This window comes from Macrobrachium rosenbergii, chromosome 51 (assembly GCF_040412425.1).
Source record: "Macrobrachium rosenbergii isolate ZJJX-2024 chromosome 51, ASM4041242v1, whole genome shotgun sequence".
Lineage (NCBI taxonomy): Eukaryota > Metazoa > Arthropoda > Malacostraca > Decapoda > Palaemonidae > Macrobrachium > Macrobrachium rosenbergii.
Genome location: NC_089791.1, coordinates 31,318,388 through 31,340,887, shown reverse-complemented (window position 1 = coordinate 31,340,887; position 22,500 = coordinate 31,318,388). Strand labels below are relative to the sequence as shown.

The window sequence follows — 22,500 nt, the reverse complement described above, 5'->3', positions numbered from 1 at the left end:
CCCAACTTGAAAGGGGCCACAGACTTGAAATTCAAGCTCCAAAGTGTGGTGTTGTTATTATTATTATTATTATTATTATTATTATTATTATTATTATTATTATTATTATTATTATTACTATTGAAAATGACTCCTATTCATATGGAGCAAGCCCACAAAGGGGCCACTGACTTGAAATTCAAGCTCCAAAGTGTTATTATTATTATTATTATTATTATTATTATATTATTATTATTATTACCTCAGAAGATGAACCTTATTCATAGGGAGCAAGCCCACCAAAGGGGCCACTGACTTAAAATTCAAGCTTCCAAAGAACATGGTGCTCATTGTGAAGAAGAAAAGGCAAAGAGAAATACATAATTTTCGTGAAGTTTCTGAGACTTTTTGAATTATATTAAGTTCAGTGGAGGCACTAATTGTTAGACCAAACTTCCGCCACTATAAAAACAAACGGTTAGTGATGTGTTTACTTTGCTTAGTCCACATGATATTCGGTGACTTGCGTTACAGAAGTGATTTCTCCTGAACTTAGAAAAATTTTTCAATGAGTGAACAAATTATACAGCTACTTAAAAAGGAACAAATAATGCGGTTACAGATAATTCATGGACTATTTTGAGTCCTTATACCAGTTATAATTGTGCTAAGAATTAAAGTGTTTAACGCAATTCGAGGACTAATTCTCAGACAAGGTCTTTCAGAATCAGAAAAAAAGAACATTCTGAAGAAACTCACAGGTCATCTTAAAAAGTCATTGCCATTCATTTTCACTCATTCCCCCAACGTTTCTTCGGCTCTGAATTGCACTGAATACAGAATTGAGGCCAAAGACCAAGCACTGGGACCTATGAGGTCATTCAACGCTGAAATGGAAATTGACAGTGAAAGGTTTGAAAGGTGTAACGGGAAGAAAACCTCAAAGCAGTTGCACTATGAATCAATTGTTACGAGAGGGTTGAGGAAAGTAAGATGGAAGAAAGAATATGAAAGGAGGTACAGTAAAGGGAACGAAAGGGGTTGCAGCTAGGGGCCTAAGGAAGGCACGCAGCAAAGAACCTTAAGTAGAGCCTACAGTGCACCGCACGAGGTGTACTGACGACACTAACCCCTTGTGGGGTTCAGGGCATGCACTGACAGCACTAACCCCTTGTGGGGTTCTTCGGCCCTGAACAGAACAGTCCCTACAGTGCACCTCACGAGGTGCACTGACGACACTAACCCCTTGTGGGGTTCTTTGATTCTGAACGGAATCTCTGAACGTTCCGGACAGCATAACAGCCGGCGCGCTGAACTTCAAGTAGTTCCCACATAATTTCCCCAGGAGAGAGAAAGAAAGATAAGTCTCCTTCATTCCTGCTGATGACCAAAGTGGGATAATCAGAGGAAATTGGCTGTTTGTCTCTGAAGGTAATTCTTGGGAGGTGGATCCTCGAGATACGATTACTGTCGAGTTGGTCTAGACATTCTTTTGTTTTTTTTTTTTTTTTGTTTTTTTGAAGTTCTCTAAAGTACAGTATACTGGAGCGAGCACTTTGCCAAGTGTTTTTTTATGGTTGTTTCAGTAATTCGTGTTTGATATTATTCTAGAAATACGTGTGTATATACATACATGCACAAAACACATATAATGTATTATACATATATACATAATATATGTATGCATATATATACACATGTATATGTATGTATGTGTAGGTATATATTTTGATAATATACATTAATGTATAATATATATCTAATATATAATGATATTATTCTAGAAATACGTGTGTATATACATACATGCACAAAACACATATAATGTATTATACATATATACATAATTAATATATATATGCATATATATACACATATGTATATGTATGTATGTGTTTGTGTAGGTATATATTTTGATAATATACATTAATGTATAATATATATATATATATATATATATATATATATATATATATATATATATATATATATATATATATATATATATATATACATACTTAATGTAGATTATAAAAATTCCACAGACGTTAGACGTTTCCAATCAGCCCCTTACAACAATCGTTAGGTTATTCACCTCACACGAAGGCTGACAGAATACATTAAAGCAGCATGATAAAGAGTAAGAGAGAGAAACGTGTACATGAGAAAAAAAGAAAAGAAAATAACCAGGAAAAATATAAAACCAAAAAAAAAAAAATTTGAAACTTTGAAAACAAGAGACTTCCATGTGCCAACTTCATTTGCTCCGACCTTGCTCCATAACTTTTCATGGAGGCTATATATGTGCTTCTCTCTCTCTCTCTCTCTCTCTCTCTCTCTCTCTCTCTCTCTCCCCTCATCCGCAGCAGCAGCGGCAGAGGAGATGACTAACCTTTTTACCTCTCTCAAAGAAAAGCGTTTTATTTCATGGCAGTTGCAAAGTGAGTTTTCCAAACTCTCTCTCTCTCTCTCTCTCTCTCTCTCTCTCTCTCTCTTCTTCTTCTTCCTTTCCAACTCGACAAGTCTGGTCCTTTTCAAGGCTCTATTGTAAACCACGTGTTTGTTTTTTTCCTTCCGATGTCAAAGCTGGGACAATTCTTTTGCTTGCTTGCGACGAATTATTTGCAATTATGAACAGCGGAAGAATTCTTTGGGAAATGTACTTCTTCTGATGCTTTAGGTATGTATTCATACAAATACGTACACACAAGCGCCCTTATGTATATAAAAATGTATATACTCTTGTGTGGAATAGTGTGTAATACACACAGACATTTATAATATATATATATATATATATATATATATATATATATATATATATATATATATATATATATATATATATATATATATATATTATATATATATGCAGTGTATTTAGTGCATGACACAAGCATAAGTAATTAACATCCCGAAATCCTATTATTCCAACTCCTTTCACAGTCCTTCGCGAATGTTTTCATTTCCTTATCCTTCATTCTTAATCCTACTCCCCTCTCCTCCTCCTCTTCCTACCCCATCCCCTCCCCTTCCCTTCCCGTCTCAAGCCTCACGGAGTAAACTTTTTCTCTCCACCTTTTGCATGCCTCCAAAAATAAGACGGTTAGAAAAGAAAAAAAACTATGTGGCAGTATAAACGTCAGGGAGTTTGTTTGTGTGTGTGTGTGTGTGTGTGTGTGTGTGTGTGTGTATGTGCGTGTGTCTGTGTGTAGCTATGAGTTGGGACACCCACTACTGTATTGATTAGAGCCCTTGGGCGGACGTTCCGAATTTGTAGTTTCATTATATTTAGTCATTTTCCAAATTATTTTCGGCCGTTCCGCCATGCATGAAGAATGATAGAGCGATATCCGATTGATTTTTCCTCTCTCTCTCTCTCTCTCTTTTTCCTCGTTTTATTTTTCGTCTTTTGATACGTCAGATTGTTTAGCCGAATTCTATAGGTGAATTTCATTCATATGTCCTCCAGTATTATCCAGCAAAGTCGCCAGCTCATTAACCCGCAAAGAACGGACATATCTGAATATCTCAAACGCCATGTTTACCGTCTCTTTCATTCGCCAATCTCCCACGAAAAACAGGTAAAAAAAAAAAAAGCACCGCGAACAATTACAGAATCCAATATAACACGCATGTATAAATAAATACAAATAAATATAAGTCAATATAAGTCAATCTATGCTAAGAGGATTACAAGCGGTGCAAACTCCCGGTTTGTTGACATCCTCGGATAGCCGTTTGAGTGGTGGCCGTGGATTACCTTTCCACACATCATATTATGCCCTCAGTGCAGGTTAGGTTGGGGAGTCGAGCCCTTTTCGCCGCAGCAACCCCAAAACAAGTAAACACGGCCACGGTATTTAATTGCTCGCAACGAATGCCCGGCAATTAATTATACCGTGTTTTATTATTCATGGCTGTTGTACTCTCTCTCTCTCTCTCTCTCTCTCTCTCTCTCTCTCTCTCTCTCTCTCTCTCTCTCTCTCTCGACTTCATTTTACGAGGACAATTGGGGACAACGAATTAAGGTGATCAATATTACACTCCCCACCAATCCCCTCTCTCTCTCTCTCTCTCTCTCTCTCTCTCTCTCTCTCTCTCTCTCTCTTCCTCACCTGCCTTCCTTTTTGGGGGCTGTCTTCCCACCTCCCCCTACCCCTCCCTCCCTACCACCTACTCTTGCTAGTTTTATGAGTAAGAGCACTACAAATCTGGACAAAAAGACATACAGAAATGGACATCAGAATTATCTAGTAAGTAAACAGTCAGAGAAAGAGCAAATGAGAAACTAGACGAACAGATATCATTCTTTTGTCACATAAACGAAAACACAAAGAAATTAGGGAGACAGTAGATTCAGAACTGCTTTGAGTCATCTTAATTGCCATATATTCTTTCTAGTTAACAAGAAAGACTTAAGAATGAAGATTTGGCAACGCCCAAATCTTTATTCTGGTGGACGTAATGGCTTAAGTTAGATTTAGAGTAGTTTGGTGGTGTTAATTATTTACATCAGAAAAAAGCAGGTGTTAGCCGAGTAGAAATACTTGTTCATTAGCCACTTCACATTAGTTTTCGTTACCCACATCACAGGCAAAATCAGCTGTTTGTTACCTACATCACGGAAAAAAATCAGTTATTCGTTACCTACATCACGGGAAAATCAGCTTTTCGTTACATACATCACGGAAAAAGTCAGTTGTTCGTTACCCACATCACAGGCAAAATCAGCTGTTCGTTACCAACATCACAGGCAAAATCAGTTGTTCACTACCCATATACCTACATACAGGCAAAGTTAGTTGTTCATTACCCACACCACAGGCGAAATCAGTTGTTCATTGACCACACCACGGGCAAAATCAGTTATTCGTTACCCACATCACAGGCAAAATCATTTGTTCGTTACCCACACCACAGGCAAAATCAGTTGTTCATTACCCACACCGCAGGAAAAACCAGATGCTCGTTACCAACATCACTGGCAAAATCAGTTGTTCGTTACCCACACCACAGACAAAATGAGGTGTTCATTACCCACATCATAGACAAAATCAGTTATTCATTACCCACATCACAGGAGAAATCATTTGTTCGTTACCCACACCACAGGCAAAATCAGTTGTTCATTATCCACACCACAGGCAAAATCAGCTGTGCGTTACCCACATTACTGGCAAAATCAGCTGTTTGTTACCCATACCACAGACAAAATGAGGTGTTAGTTACCACCACATCATAGACAAAACCAGTTATTTATTACCCACATCACAGGCAAAATCATTTGTTCGTTACCCACACCACAGGCAAAATCAGTTGTTCATTATCCACACCACAGGCAAAATTAGCTGTTTGTTACCCACATCACTGGCAAAATCAGCTGTTCGTTACCCACACCACAGACAAAATGAGGTGTTCGTTACCCACATCACAAACAAAATCAGTTATTCATTACCCACATCACAGACAATATCAGCTGTTTGTTACCCACATCACAGGTAAAATCAGTTGTTCATTACCCACACCAAAGGCAAAATCACTGGTTCATTACCCACACCACAGGCAAAATCAGTTGTTCGTTACCCACACCACAGGCAAAATCAGTTGTTCATTACCCACACCACAGGCAAAATCAGTGGTTCATTACCCACATCACAGGCAAAGCCAGTTGTTCGTTACCCACACCACAGGCAAAATCAGTTGTTCGTTACCCACACCACAGGCAAAATCAGTTGTTCATTGCCCACACCACCTACAAAATCAGTTCATTACCCATACCACATGCAAATCCAGCTGTTCATTACCCACTTCACAGTAAGATCAGTTATTCATTGACCACATCACAGGTCAAAATCAGTTCTTCATTACCTACACCACAGGTAAAATTAATTGTCTGCTATCCACATCAGTAACAAAATTAGCTTGTTACCTACATCATGGGCGAAATTAGTCTTTCGTTACCACCTCAGAGGCAAAATTAGTTGTTTGATATCCACGTCACATGAAAAATTAGTTTGTTACCCACATCACAGACTAAATGAAGTGTTCATTACCAGCATCACAGACAAAATGAGGTGTTCGTTACCCACATCGCAGACAGAATGAGGTGTTCGTTACCCACATCGCGGCCAAAATAAAGTGTTCATTACCTACATCACAGACAAAATGAGGCACTCGTTGTTTACATCACAGACAAAACTAACACCCCACAAACTTCAGCAAAGAACTTCAGCGACAAAGAGAAACGATTAAAAAAAAAAAAAAGGCTTCGCAACTCTTTGTACCTCTATGCATTTTGCAGGGGCATTTTCTCACTGCTTTTCATTCTGGTTTTGGTGACGATCAAGGCCGTAATTCCGCAGGATTCCCCGGTTTTGACTACAACTGCGTCGGTTTTTTTTTTATTTTCTTTTTTAAAGTTTCATTTACATGCGGGCGAGAGGTCCGCTGACGTGGGAGACGAGGTTTTGGCCAGTGACTCTATCCCCCAGGGATAGAATGGGTTGTGTATTTATTATATATGAAATACGCGCCTGCATGGACATGGACAACACACACACATATATGTGTATATAATAGTATACATACATACATATATATGTATAAATATATGGAACGTGATGAATATATAAATAAAGACAAAATCCACGAAGGAAAGAGAAACACTGGAGAAAAACGCCAAAACGTAGAACGTAAATGATGGAATTCTGTTTTAACAGAAAATATTTCACAGTCATGTATATATATATATATATACACACACATATATATATATACTTACAGACACACACACACACACACACACACACACACATATATATATATATATATATATATATATATATATATATATATATATATATATCCTTTTGTATATATTTATATATATCCTTTGTACATTTCGTAAGTGTTAGGTAAGAGTAATAACCCCACCTTGTTTGTGAATATCTGAGCATTTGTGCAGCCGACACAAAAGTCAAGTCCATTGTCAGCTATCAAATGCGTCACTGTGATATTATTGACTAACCCTTTCATATGTTACCAAAGGCTCTCCAGAAACAAAAAAAAAATTAGCAATTTATCTCTCAGCATCACACAACATCACACTTCTGAAAATCGGTGACGTTCGCATCCATAATTGTTGTTTAATCCGAGTTTCCCACATTCCATTTGCAATGCTTGGATTTTTTTTTGGAGCGCAATGTTGTCTTTTTTACTTTTTTATTTTTTATTTATTTTTGTTTTTTTTTTTTGCTGTTTTTGCTCATAAAAACGGCACTATTGAAACGCATGAAATGATTTAAATATAGAAGTTAGGCTCAACGCCAAGCACTGAGACCTCTGGGGTCATTCAGCGCTGAAACGGAGCGCAATGTTATCTTTTTTATTTTATTTTATTTTTTTGCTGTTTTTGCTCATAAAAACGGCCCTCTTGAAACGCATGAAATGAATTAAATATAGAAGTTAGGCTAAAAGCCAAGCACTGGGAACCTATAAGGTTATTCAGCGCTGAAACGGAGCGCAATGTTATCTTTTTTATTTTATTTTTTTTTTTTTTTTTGGCTGTTTTTGCTCATGAAAACGGCCCTCTTGAAACGCATGAATTGAACTGAATTGAATACAGACTTTAGGTTAAATTTTAGGCCAAGCACTGGGACCTATGAGGTCAGTCAGCGCTGAAACGGAAACTGACAGTAAAAGGTTTGAAAGGTGTGATGGGAGGAAAACCTCGCAGTTGCACCATTAAACAACTGTCAGAGAGGGTGGAAATTCAGATGGGAAAAAGAGAATATGAAAGGAAGTACAGTAAAAGGAATGAAAAGGGTTGCAGCTAGGAGCCTAAGGAAGGGACGCTGCAAAGGACCTTAAGTAATGCCTACAGTGCACTGCATGAGGTGCACTGACGGCACTGCCCACCTACGGAGCCTTTAGAAACTGAAAACTACCCACACAAAGACACACTGTATCTTATCTAACCCTCTTTCGACCGACGCTTTTCGTAAAGCCACGTCGAAACGGAGAGCTAGCACAGACTTACATAGGCCTATTCCAAGAAACAGACTCACCATTATCCGTTATTTTTTTCAAATATGCACCCCACAAGGGCCTTCCCCCCCTCCCCACCCTCCCCTTCCCCCACCATCTCTCAATTATCTGGTTCTGACTGATGGTGTATGTAGGTAAAGGGGTGATCCAAATGGTTTCCCCCTGACAAGGTAATGTATTTCCACTTTTATTCCACGCCCTCAGGGTGGGGTGAGGTGGGGGGAGTGGGAGGTGTAGAGTGGAGTTGAGGCTGAGTTTAGCGGAGCGCTCCTGAGATTAATTTTTTTTTTTTTTTAGCGCATTGGGGCAAATTCCACCCCTCAGCTGAGAGGCATGGCTTCAAAACTCATCTAGTACCTCAAATGAGGAAGCTTAACTGACTGATTGATTCGGTATCGTTATCTGGCGTTACACTGACAGAGGTCACAGAGGCTAACCATTAACTTATGTAAAGTTACAGCGTTTCCCAGACACTGACTTGTAAGCCCATATACTAAGCCTTGTCCACCATAGTACCACATTGGTCTGCTGCAGAAAAGTTAAGTATACCTTAGTTTAACCAGACCACTGAGCTGATTAACAGCTCTCCTAGGGCTGGCCCGAAGGATTAGATTTATTTTACGTGGCTAAGAACCAATTGGTTACTTAGCAACGGGACCTACAGCTTATTGTGGAACCCGAACTACACTGTAACGAGAAATGAATTTCTATCACCAGAAATAAATTCCTAATTCTTCATTGGCCGGTCGGAGAATCGAACGCGGGCCCAACAGAGTGCTAGCCGAGAACGGTACCCACCCGTCCAATGAGAAACTGGTCTACTGCAGAAGAGATTGAATTTTCGGTATCACTATCTGGCGTCACATTGCCAATGATCATAGACGCTGAGTACTGACTGATGTGGAATTATAGATCGTTATCCCAAACACTCTGACTTTTAAATGAACTGAACTGAACTGAATGTAGAATTTAGGCCAAAGGCCAAGCACTGGGACCTATGAGGTCATTCAGCGCTGAAACGGAAACTGAGAATAAGAGGTTTGGAAGGTGTAACAGGAGGAAAACCTCAAAGCAGTTGCACTACGAATCAATTGTTAGGAGAAGGTTGAAGAAAGTAAGATGGAAGAAAGAGAATATGAAAGGAGGTACAGTAAAAGGAACGAAAGGGGGTTGCAGCTGGGGGCCTAAGGAAGGCACGCTGCAAAGATCTTCAAGTAATGCCTACGGTGCACTGCATGAGGAGCACTGACGGCAATACCCGCCTAAGACTCGTCATCAAACATAGCACAGCATATAGCTCTACCGCTGAAGAGATCGACATGTTTTCAATGGGCCATTCCATACCAAGCGTCAGAGAAATAAGTATTGAGGGAAATAAAGAAGAAAGGAAATTATACTACCACTTTGCACTGAAACAGAAACACCAACCAAATTAGGACTACAAGAAGACTTGTCCAAGGCGCCTCTCCTCACGAACCAGAAGGGCAACGCCGAAGGAGTTGTGTCATGAAACGAAGAATGATGGAATGATGAACCTAACGATTCATAATGACGAGTTTGGTCATCAAAGTGCCGCCGACTACGGGTAATGGTGGGAATGATACCTTAAGGAAGGGGAAAGTGTAGTGATTTGGGACGTGGTATGGATAATATTCAAAACCGTATATTGGACACTACTGTGTTCAACACAGCAGAGAAGATCTGTACGAATAGAAGTGATATTAACACGTACATATGTATGTATGCATAATATACATGTATACAGTATATATATACACATATAAAATATATATATACATGGGTTAATATTATTTATTTTCGTACAGATCTTATATATATATATATATATATATATATATATATATATATATATATATATATATATATATATATATATATATATATATATATATCATTACCACAGGTGAAAAATGAATCACGTACAAAAGTGATAATAATCATATATATATATATATATATATATATATATATATATATATATATATATATATATATATATATATATATATATCTATATATATATATATATATATGTACACATATATATATGCACATATATATATATATATATATATATATATATATATATATATATATATATATATATATATATATATAGACAGATAGATAGATATACAGTTAAAAGAATGAACAATATCACACACAAGACACAGATATAATATCACAAATTGAGCAGGACGGTATTCTGTCACATCCAAAGCCATTGGCGATGCCTCCATGCCCAGCCTAAGGTAACAACACCCCCCTCCCCCCTTCCTCCTGCTCCCACCTATCTCGTCCCCCCCAACCTCATCTCCCAACCCAAACCAAACCCTCCACATCAAGCGAAGGAAAGAATTCATGAAAATAATATCGAATTTCGCAGTCTCTCTTTCTCTCTCTCTCTCACACTCGGGCGATTTATTCACAGCCCAGAGCGGCTTACCTGCGTCAAATCCTCGCAGTCCAACATACGCACACACACACACATACACACATACACACGTATACACAAACACACAAATACACAATCGCATATCAACGCTGGCAAACTCTGATCTCTTGCCCGTGGAAAGTCCATAATACGATTTGGAATTATGTCGAATATTTACACGTCTCTCGCAGTGTTGATCTTTTGAATGAGTGAGCTATGAATTCTATTTTATTTATATATTTCGAAATAAATGGATTGCTTTTTTTTCCCCTTTTTACAAATGCCACGAAGTGCGGCTGAAGGGGGTGGGGTGGGAGGGTGGGGGTGGAGAGAGTGGGCTATTTTTCACGGGGCGTGTTGGGGTGCGGCGCTAAATCTTTACCTGGAACGTTTTACACACAAAAATATACATATATATATATATATATATATATATATATATATATATATATATATATATATATATATATATATATATATACATATATATATATTTATTTATTTATACATATATATCATATAGCTATATATATATATATATATATATATATATATATATATATATATATATATATATATATATATATATATATATATGAAAATAAATATAAATATATATATATATATATATATATATATAGAGAGAGAGAGAGAGAGAGAGAGAGAGAGAGAGAGAGAGAGAGAGAGAGAAAATATATTGAAATATAAGTAGAATAACTTCCATTCTTGGGAGGACCGGTGGAAGAACTTAATGTCAGCTTCTCGCAAGTGCGAATGGCCACAAAGACCTTGGTAACTGCGACGCCACGGCCACAATGACCTCGGTAACTGCGACGCCAACGTTATGCCCAAAATCAATCCAACCCTCCAATCGCCAGTGATGCATGAAAACGGGAGAATTGACCGAGTCACTGAATAATACGAAGATGCGAATTCCGTCAGAAAACTGAAACTCGGTCGAACAGTGTTTTATGGCTAATTTCTCATGTTGTTTGTTGTAACTTGTTGCAATAACAACTGTGATTGTTACAACTTTTCATAACCACACTTGCGTTTCTTATTAAGGTCTTCCTCAATCGCCCGTGTTTTATCTTCAGTTATGGAAATAACATTTGTTTTTTTTTTTTGTTAAAACATACTTCAATCACACGTGTTTGATATATATATATATATATATATATATATATATATATATATATATATATATATATATATATATATATATATATATATATATATATATATATAACATTATAACATATATGTGTATATATATATATACATTATAAATATTATGTGTATATATATATACACACGTGCATGCATGTGCATACATATATATACAAACCTTTTATGAAATCACACCTGTGCTTCTTATCAATTACTGCAAACAGTAAGTTGGCTATAATCACCTTTTCGTTATGACCCTGTGTTTCTCCCCTGTGAAGAGAACTGCAGAAACTGTGGGAGAGACAGAAAGTCCCTTCTTTCTGCTATAAGTCAGTTAAATCTCATAAAATAAGTCAGATTTATTTTTCGATATTATCTCTACGTCCTCACCTCATTCATGACAGTTTCAATAGATCCGTGATATTTATATATGTATAAGTATATGCATATGTATGCATGAGTATAATATATATATACAAACATTATACATAATATACATATATACCACAAGAAAGGGAAATTCCTCGTCACGACCCCAAAAGAATCTCTTTAAAGATCGTCTCTCCGCGAGAAAAGAAAACACATTAACTTCTTCTTCTTCTTCTTCCAAAACTTTAAGAAGAAGAAGAAGAAGAAGACTTCGCGATAACTTCTTGATCGAAAAGAATCCTCTTTTATTTTTTTATTTTTTTTTTTCGTCTCGGGGTTAAAGTTGCAGTCGCCGGCGGAGTCTTCAAGCTGCCCTGGTCCGACGGACTTTGCTGATAATAAATGTCTTTCTCATTTCTTTGAAATATTCAAATATATTTCCCGTTGCTTTGGGTTATTATTATTATTATTATTATTATTATTATTATTATTATTATTATTATTATTATTATTATTATTATTTTATTTTTGCTTTGTAGTTATTTTTTTTATTATTTATTATTATTATTATTATTATTATTATTATTATTATTATTATTATTATTATTATTATTATTATTATTATTATTATTATTCTTGGGGAATTTTTTTTGCTTTGGGTTATTATTATTATTATTATTATTATTATTATTATTATTATTATTGCTGGGGAACTTTTTTGGTTTGGGTTGTATTATTATTATTATTATTATTATTATTATTATTATTATTATTATTATTATTGGGGAAATTTTTTAATTTTTTAGCTTTGGATTATTATTATTATTATTATTATTATTATTATTATTATTATTATTATTATTATTATTATTATTATTCTTGTGGATTTTTGTTTTTAGTCTCGCGGTCATTAAGGAAAGACGGAAAATTCTGAATGAGTGTGAAAATGTGAAATTTCTGAATGAGTGCGAAAATTCCTGAATGAATGACCGTGACGTCATTTGACATTTCGCGTGCGGTGGACATTCGATCAGCTGATTTTCGTCTCTCGCGCTTTTCTGCGCGATTTCCAAGATCTCTCTCTCTTCTCTGTCAAATCCCACAACTCAAGTCTTTTCCTCTTTCTGTTTAGTATAACCTAATCCATTCCGTTTTAAATTTTTTTTTTTTAATTCTCGATTGAAAATATCTTTCACCTCCGCGAAATCCCGCAACTTACGTCATTGTTTTTATTGTTCTTCTTTTATTGTCGGGTGAAAATCATCACCTTTACCGAAGGCTGCCAGGGAAAATTCCCAAAGAGCTTCATGGAATGCTGGAACGGTTTTCAAAGAAGACAAATATGTGATCAGCTGATTTGGTCTTCCGTACAGCAAGCGCGTTCCGTCTTTGCAAATGTTTGCTCTTTTTCCCGGGGAAATCGTTCGATCCCTTGAAACTTGAATGGCGTGGATTATTCTGCAATGCCGATAACGAAGTTGCAACTGATTAAGAGTCTTTTGCAAGGAGGAAAATGGATACAGGAGTTAAAATGAGTCACGAAACATCGCAAACCCGAAAGAAAAGGCTAAAAAGTTGACGCCTCACCAAAACACGGGAAAACGTAGAATTAGAAGTTCGCATTTCTCAAAATCGCATCTCTCAAAACCCCATTTCTTAGAATTGGAATGGCTGGAATGGAATATAGAATTTAGGCCAAAGGCCATGCACTGGGACCTATGAGGTCATTCAGCGCTGAAAGGGAATTTAAGAGCAAAAAAGTTTCTAATGGTGTAACAGGATGAAAACCTCGCAGTTGCACGGAAACAATTATTATGAGAGGTGAAAAGATGGGAGGGAGGGAATATGAACGGAGGTACAGTAAAAGGAACGAAAAGGGTTGCAGCTAGGGGCCATGGAAGGGACGTTGCAAAGAACCTTTTTTTTGTTATCCTCAGCAACATTACTGATATACCATTCGCCTGTCTTGAGCGACGTTTTCTAAGTTCTACCCTCAGTGACACTGCCACATATCTTATCTATTTATTAATTCATTAATTTATTATTTTTTTTTTTAATAAGCGAGATCTCTTCTTTCTGTATTTCCCTTTACCTCCTCTTACTTCTTCCTAATGAACACCATAATATTCTTTGGAAGCTTGAATTTCAAGTCAATGGTACCTGTGGCGGGCTTGTTCCATACGAACATGGTTCATCTTCTGAATAATAATAATAATATTTCAATCAATGGCCCCTGTGGTGGGCTTGTTCCACACGAATAGGGTTCATCTTCTGAATAATAATAATAATAATAATAATAATAATAATAATAATAATAATAATAATAATAATAATAATAATAATAATATATATTCTTGGATAGCTTGAATTTTCTGAATAATAATAATCTTGTGGTAATAATTATTAATATGGATAATAATTCATCTTCTGAATAATAATAATAATAATAATAATAATAATAATAATAATAATAATAATACATTCTTTGGCAAGCCTGAATTTCATGTCACTGACCCTGTGGTGGGTTTAATTCCATATGAATAGGGTTCATCTTCTGAATAATAATAATAATAATAATAAATAATAATAATAAATAATAATATATTTCAAGTCATTGACCCCTGTGGTGGGCTTATTCCACACGAATAGGGTTCATCTTCTGAATAATAATAATAATAATAATAATAATAATAATAATAATAATAATAATAATAATAATAAATACCCTTCTAAAATGCAAAACCAAAGCAAAGCAAACCAACGTTTGGCTGTCACCGTCCTTAGCGGGACGTTTCTCCATCGGCCAAACGTTTACCTTTTTCTAAATAGCCCAGCAGTAGTCCCAGAACTGGACCCCCTAAAACCGCAAGCAGTGACGCGTCCAGAAGTCTTTCCCCTCCCCCCCTTCCACCCCTTCCCCACCCCACCCCAATTTAGTTCATGACTTCCGTTTGGCCGAACTTCCGCCTAAATTTTTTACTTTCGTTTTTTTTTTTATATTTTTTATTTTTCATCTTCCGGTGAATGGATGTGGTGTACTTGCAGTCAAGAATTTATTTTTCATGTAACTGTATTTTTTTTTTTTTTAGTTGTCACAACGACGATAACAGTTGTTGGAATTGTGGTAGGCAGAATGGCAGTTAGCGATTGAACTGGATAAATGGCTGAGGTATTAGGAAATACGTATTATTATTATTATTATTATTATTATTATTATTATTATTTATTTACCCATGATAGGAAGAATGGCAAAGAAGCGATTGAACTAGATAAATGGCTGAGGTATTAGGAAATACGTATTATTATTATTATTATTATTATTATTATTATTATTATTATTATTATTAGATTTAGGCCCATGATAGGAAGAATGGTAGTTAGCGATTGAACTGGATAAATGGCTGAGGTATTAGGAAATACGTATTATTATTATTATTATTATTATTATTATTATTATTATTATTATTATTATTATTATTATTACATAAGATTTAGGTCCATGACCAAGCGCTAGGACCTATGATGGTCATGCAGCAATGAATGGAAAATTGAGAAAAAAGGAGATCTGAAAGGTGTAACAAGAGGAAAACCTCGCAGTTGCACTGTGAATCAACTGTTAGGAGAGGGTTAAGGAAAGTCAGATGGGAGAAAGAGAATATGAACGGAGGTGCAGTAAAATGAATGTAAGGGGATGCAGCTAGGTGCCGAAGGAACGCCGCAAAGAACCTTGAGTAAAGCCTACAGTGCACCGCGTGAGATGCGCTGATGGCACTAACCCCCTACGGGATTTTATTACTATTATTATTTTTTTTTTTTGTAAGACACGATAATTTCACCCGAGTTGTGCAGACTGAAAGATAGTGTTTTGAAACAACTGTAACTGCTAAGAAATTATTTGCAATTAAACTTGCTTACAACTCATTCACAAATGCTACATAAAGCACAATCCACATAAATAAAAAATAAAACCAACATTTCTTCATTAAAATAATAAAACTACACACAAAGCTGCCCAATCAAACTAGCGTGGGAACGCTGTTGTTTACGTTTCTGCAAAAATCGGGAGAAAATGGTCAGAAACTTTACGAGGAGACCCGTTCCCCTCCCCTCCCCCTAACTCTATCACCTGCCCCCCCAAACAGCAACCCCACCATTGGTGATGGAAGGGGAGGGAGGGAGGGGGGAACCCCAGCACCACAGCGATGATCGTATGATCGTAGCATCTATAGAACGCATCCATCTCTGGCGAGCCAGATTTCTGTCAGAAATTTTACAAGGAGACCCTTTCCCCTCCATCTGACTCCATTCCCAGCCCCCCCCACAACAACATCCCCCCCTGGTGGTGGAGAGGGGAAAAGGGGAACCATCCCCCTCTCCCCCACCACCAGCACCACAGCAGTGATCGCAGCTTCCGTAAGAAAGTATCTATCTCTCGCGAACCTGATTTCTGTCAGAATCTTTACAAGGAGACCCCTCCCCCTAACTCCATCACCCAGCTCCCCCAACAACAACTCCCCTTGGTCACGGAGGGGGAGGGAGGGAGGAGGAGGGGGAAGCCCCTAGCACCACAGCGGTGATCGTAGCATCTATAAGAACGCATCTATCTCTCGCGAACCAGATTTCTGTCAGAATCTTTACAAGAAGACCCCTTTCCCTCCTCCTAACCCCATCCCAAGCTCCCCAGCAAAAACAACAATCGCCCCTTCGTAATGGAGGGGGAGGGAAGGAGGGGAGGAACCCCTCCACCCCAACAACATCACAGCGATGATCGCAGCACCTACTGTATAACGTTTCTAATCAAAGAGGAAGATATTGGTTAATACCCCACCATTACGCCATAAATCGCTCCTCCGATGGGTTAACAAGAAGTCCTATCTCTCTCTCTCTCTCTCTCTCTTCTCTCTCTCTCTCTCTCTCTCTCTCTCTCTCTCTCCTCCTCCTCCTTACCACCACACCAGAGATTGTCAGATGTTTGCACTAGTGGATCCAGGGCGGGGAGGGGGGCGGGGCCACCTGAGCACGTGACCGCCCCCCCAATGAAAAATAATGACAAAATAATAATGTTGAAGATTTAGATAACATAAATGAGAAATATAAAAACAGGGAAAAATTAAAAATCTATTATAAAAATAATCAAAATCTTTAGAAAATAAAAACAATAATAATCATGATAATATATATACATATATAATATATATTATCATTATGATTGTTATTATTTTTTTCTCAATTTTCTTATTATTTCTATGATAGATTTTTTTATTTTTCCCACTTTTATATTTCTCATTTATGTTATTATTATCTAATCTTCAATATCATTATTTTCTCATTATTTTTCACGGGGGGGGGCCGCCACGTGCCCAGGTACCACCCCTCCCCCTGGATCCAAATTAGTGCCCCAGCCCATGACATTTTTCCGGATCCGCTAATGGATGTCTGTGAAGTCTAAAAAGTCTGTGAAGTCAGAAGTCTGTTAAGTCTGATTCGGCCGCCCCACGCTCTTTCGAGAAAGCGCAGAGTCATCCATTGTCGATCGGAGTGATTGAAATCTCGCTATTATGACAACAGCGGCGGCGGCAGTGGTCGAGTAAATCAAATCTCTCACGGTCCACGGTGGCAGCCTGTTTGTGCGTAATTTGAAAGTCTGCAATTAGGAATTAAGTCAATGAATTCGTGATCTAGGAAGTGGAGATACAGATTGTGACACATTTGTTTCAAGATTAAAGATATATATGTATATATATGTATGTATATATATTAATTACTTTTCAAGAATAGGAATATCACCTTTAAAGATTAATATATATATATATATATATATATATATATATATATATATATATATATATATATATATATATTAATTACTTTTCTAGAATGGAAATATCACCAATTTTAAATTGTACTCGGCTGCCTAGATCTTATTCAAATGACTTTGTATGGTATCTTGCGGCAGACAAGCACTAAGCCTTGAGGACCATGTGTATATATACCTAGTATGTATACATGCATGTGTATGTATACGAATATGCAATATATATATATATATATATATATATATATATATATATATATATATATATATATATATACACACACGTTTGCAACAGGTCCAGACGAGAGAGAGAGAGAGAGAGAGAGAGAGAGAGAGAGAGAGAGAGAGAGAGAGAGAGAGAGAGAGAGAGAGAGAGGCAGCAAACTAATGCACGGTATTTGGGAAATCTGGGCAAGACTGTAATGCAGCGCTATCAGTTTCATCACAAATTGCGGCTTTCATCATCAATCCGTTGTCCATTCTTTACGAAAGTAAGGAAGAAACATTTCTTCGTGTCTACATCATTATTAGCGCTAACAATATTATCATCGGTCTATCGCTCCTTCCCAACTTCCAGGTCTATAAAGCCTCCGGGAAGAAGAAGAAGAAGAAGAAGAAGAAGAAGAAGAAGAAGAAGAAGAAGAAGAAGAAGAAGAAGAAGAAAAAGAAGAAGAAGAAGAATCACGTCCGCATGGGAATTCGAAATCTGTCGAGAACCGGGAGGATCGTTTCAGAGAGAGAGAGAGAGAGAGAGAGAGAGAGAGAGAGAGAGAGAGAGAGAGGGAAAAAAAAAAAAGCAGTTCTTACGAGCAGCCAGCGTCCGCTTTTTTCGATAGGTTCTCACAACACCGGTTTTCGATAGGCACGTAAAAGATCAGTGTCCTCCCGTCGAGTATTTGCTCTTCATGAGCAACAGATAAAGGAAACAGATTAAGAGATGTTCGTTGGGTCTAGTTCCTGCCTTCCACCCTCCCCCCCACCCCAACCCTCACCCCCGAGGAGGTTCCTGTGATCCTGTCTATCCTAGGAAGGGTTTCCGCTGTGCGTATCGTTCCAGGTTCTTAACCTTTTTCAGTGTGCACCCCCTTTCAAATTGGGAGTCAGTTCTCGCACCCCCTGAACTGCTGAACTAAAGAAAAAAAGAAAAAAGCTAAAATACAAAGTTGATATGACGTAGGTTTATCTATAGCTCAGAGCACTGCTGTAGCAATAATAATAATAATAATAATAATAATAATAATAATAATAATAATAATAGTTAGTTATTGTTTATTTTTTTTTTGCAGAAAAAATAACATGCATATAATTATAAAAATATATTTTGCTTTAATTATTCACTGGGGGTGCGAGCACCCCTGGTTAAGAACCACTGGTCTATGAAGTGAAGATGCCCCCTAGGTCTAGTTCCCGTTTATACTCTTGAAGAGGTGCCCTAGGTCTAGTTCCCGTCAAACCCTTGATATGGTTCCTTAAGTCTAGTTCCGTCTATCCCCTGAAAAGGTCCCCTAGGTCTAGTTTCCGTCTCTCCCTTGACAAGATTACCTGGGTCTAGTTCCCATCTATCCCTTGAAAAGGTCCCCTAGGTCTAGTTCCCGTCTGTCCCTTGAAAAGGTTACCTAGGTCTAGTTCCCATCTATCCCTTGAAAAGGTCCCCTAGGTCTAGTTTCCCTCTATCCCTTGAAAAGGTTCCCTAGGTCTAGTTCCCATCTATCCCTTGAAAAGGTTCCCTAGGTCTAGTTCCCATCTTTCCCTTGAAAAGGTTCCCTAGGTCTAGTTCCCAGCTTTCCCCTGAAAAGGTTCCCTAGGTCTAGTTTCCGTCTATCCCCTGAAAAGGTTCCCTAGGTCTAGTTCCCATCTATCCCCTGAAAAGGTTCCCTAGGTCTAGTTTCCATCTATCCCTTGAAAAAGTTCCCTAGGTCTAGCTAGCTCACGTCTGTCCCATGAGAAGTTTCACGGGTCTAGTTCCCATCTATCTATGGGTCTAGTTCCCATCTATCCCTTGAAAATGTCCCCAGGGTCTAGTTCCATCTAGCCCCAGGAAAGGTTCCCTAGGTCTAGTTCCCGTCTATCCCTTGAAAAGATTCCCTAGGTCTACTGTAGTTCCCGTCTATCCCTTGAAAAGGTTCCCTAGGTCTACTGTAGTTCCCGTCTATCCCTTGAAAAGGTTCCCTAGGTCTACTGTAGTTCCCGTCTATCCCTTGAAAAGGTTCCCTATAAAAAATAGGCCTAGTTCCCATCTATCCCTTGAAAAGGTTCCCTAGGTCTAGTTCCCATCTTTCCCTTGAAAATGCTCCCTAGGTCTAGTTCCCACCTTTTCCTTGAAAGGGTTCCCTAGGTCTAGTTCCCGTCTATCGCTTGAAAAGGTTCCCTCGGTCTAGTTCCCATCTATCCTCGAAAATTTTGCTGGATCTGTTCCCATCTATCCCTCGATAAATGGTTCCCAAAGCCTAGTTCCTGTCTATCCCTTGAAAAGGTTACTTAGGTCTAGTTCCCATCTATTCCTTGAAAAGGTTCCCTAGGTCTAGTTTCCATCTTTTCCTTGCAAAGATTACCTAGGTCTAGTTCCCATCTATCCCTCCAAAAGTTTTGCTGGATCTGTTCCCGTCTATCCCTCGAAAAAGTTCCCAATGTCTAGTTCCCGTCTATTCCTCGAAAAAGTTCCCAATGTCTAGTTCCCGTTTGTCCCTTGGAAAAAGTTCCCTAGGTCTAGTTCCCGTCTACCAGCAATGTCGTCTGAAGCTGGCTGATTGATAGGGCGTAACAGACTTAATTTACAAATAAGCACAGACAACGGGTGTAATTGAAAGTCCGTATAAAACACATAAATGGCAAAGTTTGCCATCTCCGAACCCGAGGAAAAGTTGAATGACCATACCAAGTTTTTCCCTAAAATGTATACGTATATATGCATCTGTATATTATATATACGTACATATACATATGTGTGTGTATATATATATATATATATATATATATATATATATATATATATATATATATATATATAAGTAGATACTTATTTCCGATTTGATTCAGCAAAGGTAATGGCAAATTTCTCTTAGTTTTGTTACCATAAACTATAAATAATAATAAAATACTTTTGTTTATCTCGCAAGTCTTTCATTTTACCTGAAAATCTGTCATTAGTGATAAAAAAACAAGAAGTATTTCGAATGCCTGTGGCAAAAGCCATGCAAATCAAAAAACAATAAGTATTTCGAATATATATATATATAAGCCATGCAAATATATATATATATATATATATATATATATATATATATATATTATATATATATATATATATATATATATATATATATATATATATATATATATATATATATACATACAAAGCAATAACCCCATCACCCAGCCGCGTTCAGCGGCCCAAAACCGAGCGAGGAAAGCCTATGTTTACAGGGGCAATAAATAAAATACAAAAAAAAAAAAAAAACATATTTACGCCATCATCGTAATCACTACCTGGGTCTCCCGCCGGAGTATGTATGTATATGCGACTCTCGGTCGGAGATGAGGTTGACCAGAAAGATTCTTAATTATAACTGGCGAGCATTTAGAGCGGGTCGTTTTCTCCCAGCAGCAGCGGTGTGGTGGTCCCCCCGTGCGCCAGATGCCGAATTTTCGGAAAAGGAGGAGGAGGGGAAGGAGGACCGACCTCCGATAGACTTTCTGCTGCCTGCTTGGGTCTAAAGGCGGAGGAGGAGGAGGAGGAAAAGGAGGAAGGGAAGAAGAATGCGTAGGCGGAGGAAGGCCTCCGATAGACTTGGTGCCTGTCTGGGTCTACGGGGAAGAAGGAGGAGGAGGAGGAGGAAGAAGAGGCGTAGGAGGAGGAGGAGGAGGAGGAGGAGGAGGAGGAGGAGGAGGAGGAGGAGGAGGAGGAGGAATGCGTAGGAGGAGGAATTAAGGCCTCCGATACGCTTGCTGCCTGTCTGGGTCTACAGGGAGGAGGAGGAGGAGGAGGAGGGAGGAGGAGGAGGGAGGAGGGAGGGGAGGAGGAGGAGGAAGACCTCCATTGACTTGCTGCCTGCCTGGGTCTACAGGGAGGAGGAGGGGGAGGAGGAAGGGAAGAAGAAGAATGCGTAGGAGGAGGAAGACCTCCACAGACTTGCTGCCTGCCTGGGTCTAAAGGAGTAAGAAGAAGAGGAGGAGGAGGAGGAGGAAGGGAAGAAGAAGAATGCATAGGAGGAGGAAGGCCTCCGATAGACTTGCTGCCTTCTGGGTCTACAGGAAGAAGAAGAAGAAGAAGAAGAAGAAGAAGAAGAAGAAGAAGAAGAAGAAGAAGGAGGAGGAGGGGAAGAAGAAGAACGGGGTGAGGGAGAAGGTGGGGGAGGGGGGGGAAGGATAACGGGAGGAGGAGAGTTGCCTTATGTTTAATTATCAATTTATTTTTTTTGGAGCAATTCCTTCGGTTTCAGTCCCTCACGCTCGAGTTGAAATGGAAACTTCTCACGACATAGAGAAGTTACTGATCTCCCGCCGGGGGAAGCGGCAATGGCAGCAGCAGCAGCGTCGATGACCTCCGATAATGTGACGCCGGTTTTGTCGTTCGAAAGTAAAAAGAACAATAAAAATATTACGGAAAAACAAATCGGATTCAATCGCAGCCAATGGCTGACGGGGACATTGATCTTATTTGGTT

At 38.1% G+C, this 22,500-nt stretch overlaps 1 long non-coding RNA gene across 1 annotated transcript in view; it reads right to left on the bottom strand.

The window, feature by feature from the left end:
- The window catches only part of LOC136833283 (uncharacterized), a 241,806-nt gene that overhangs the window by 218,372 nt on the left and 934 nt on the right, over nucleotides 1–22,500 (bottom strand). The gene's annotated exons all lie outside the window — the stretch shown is intronic.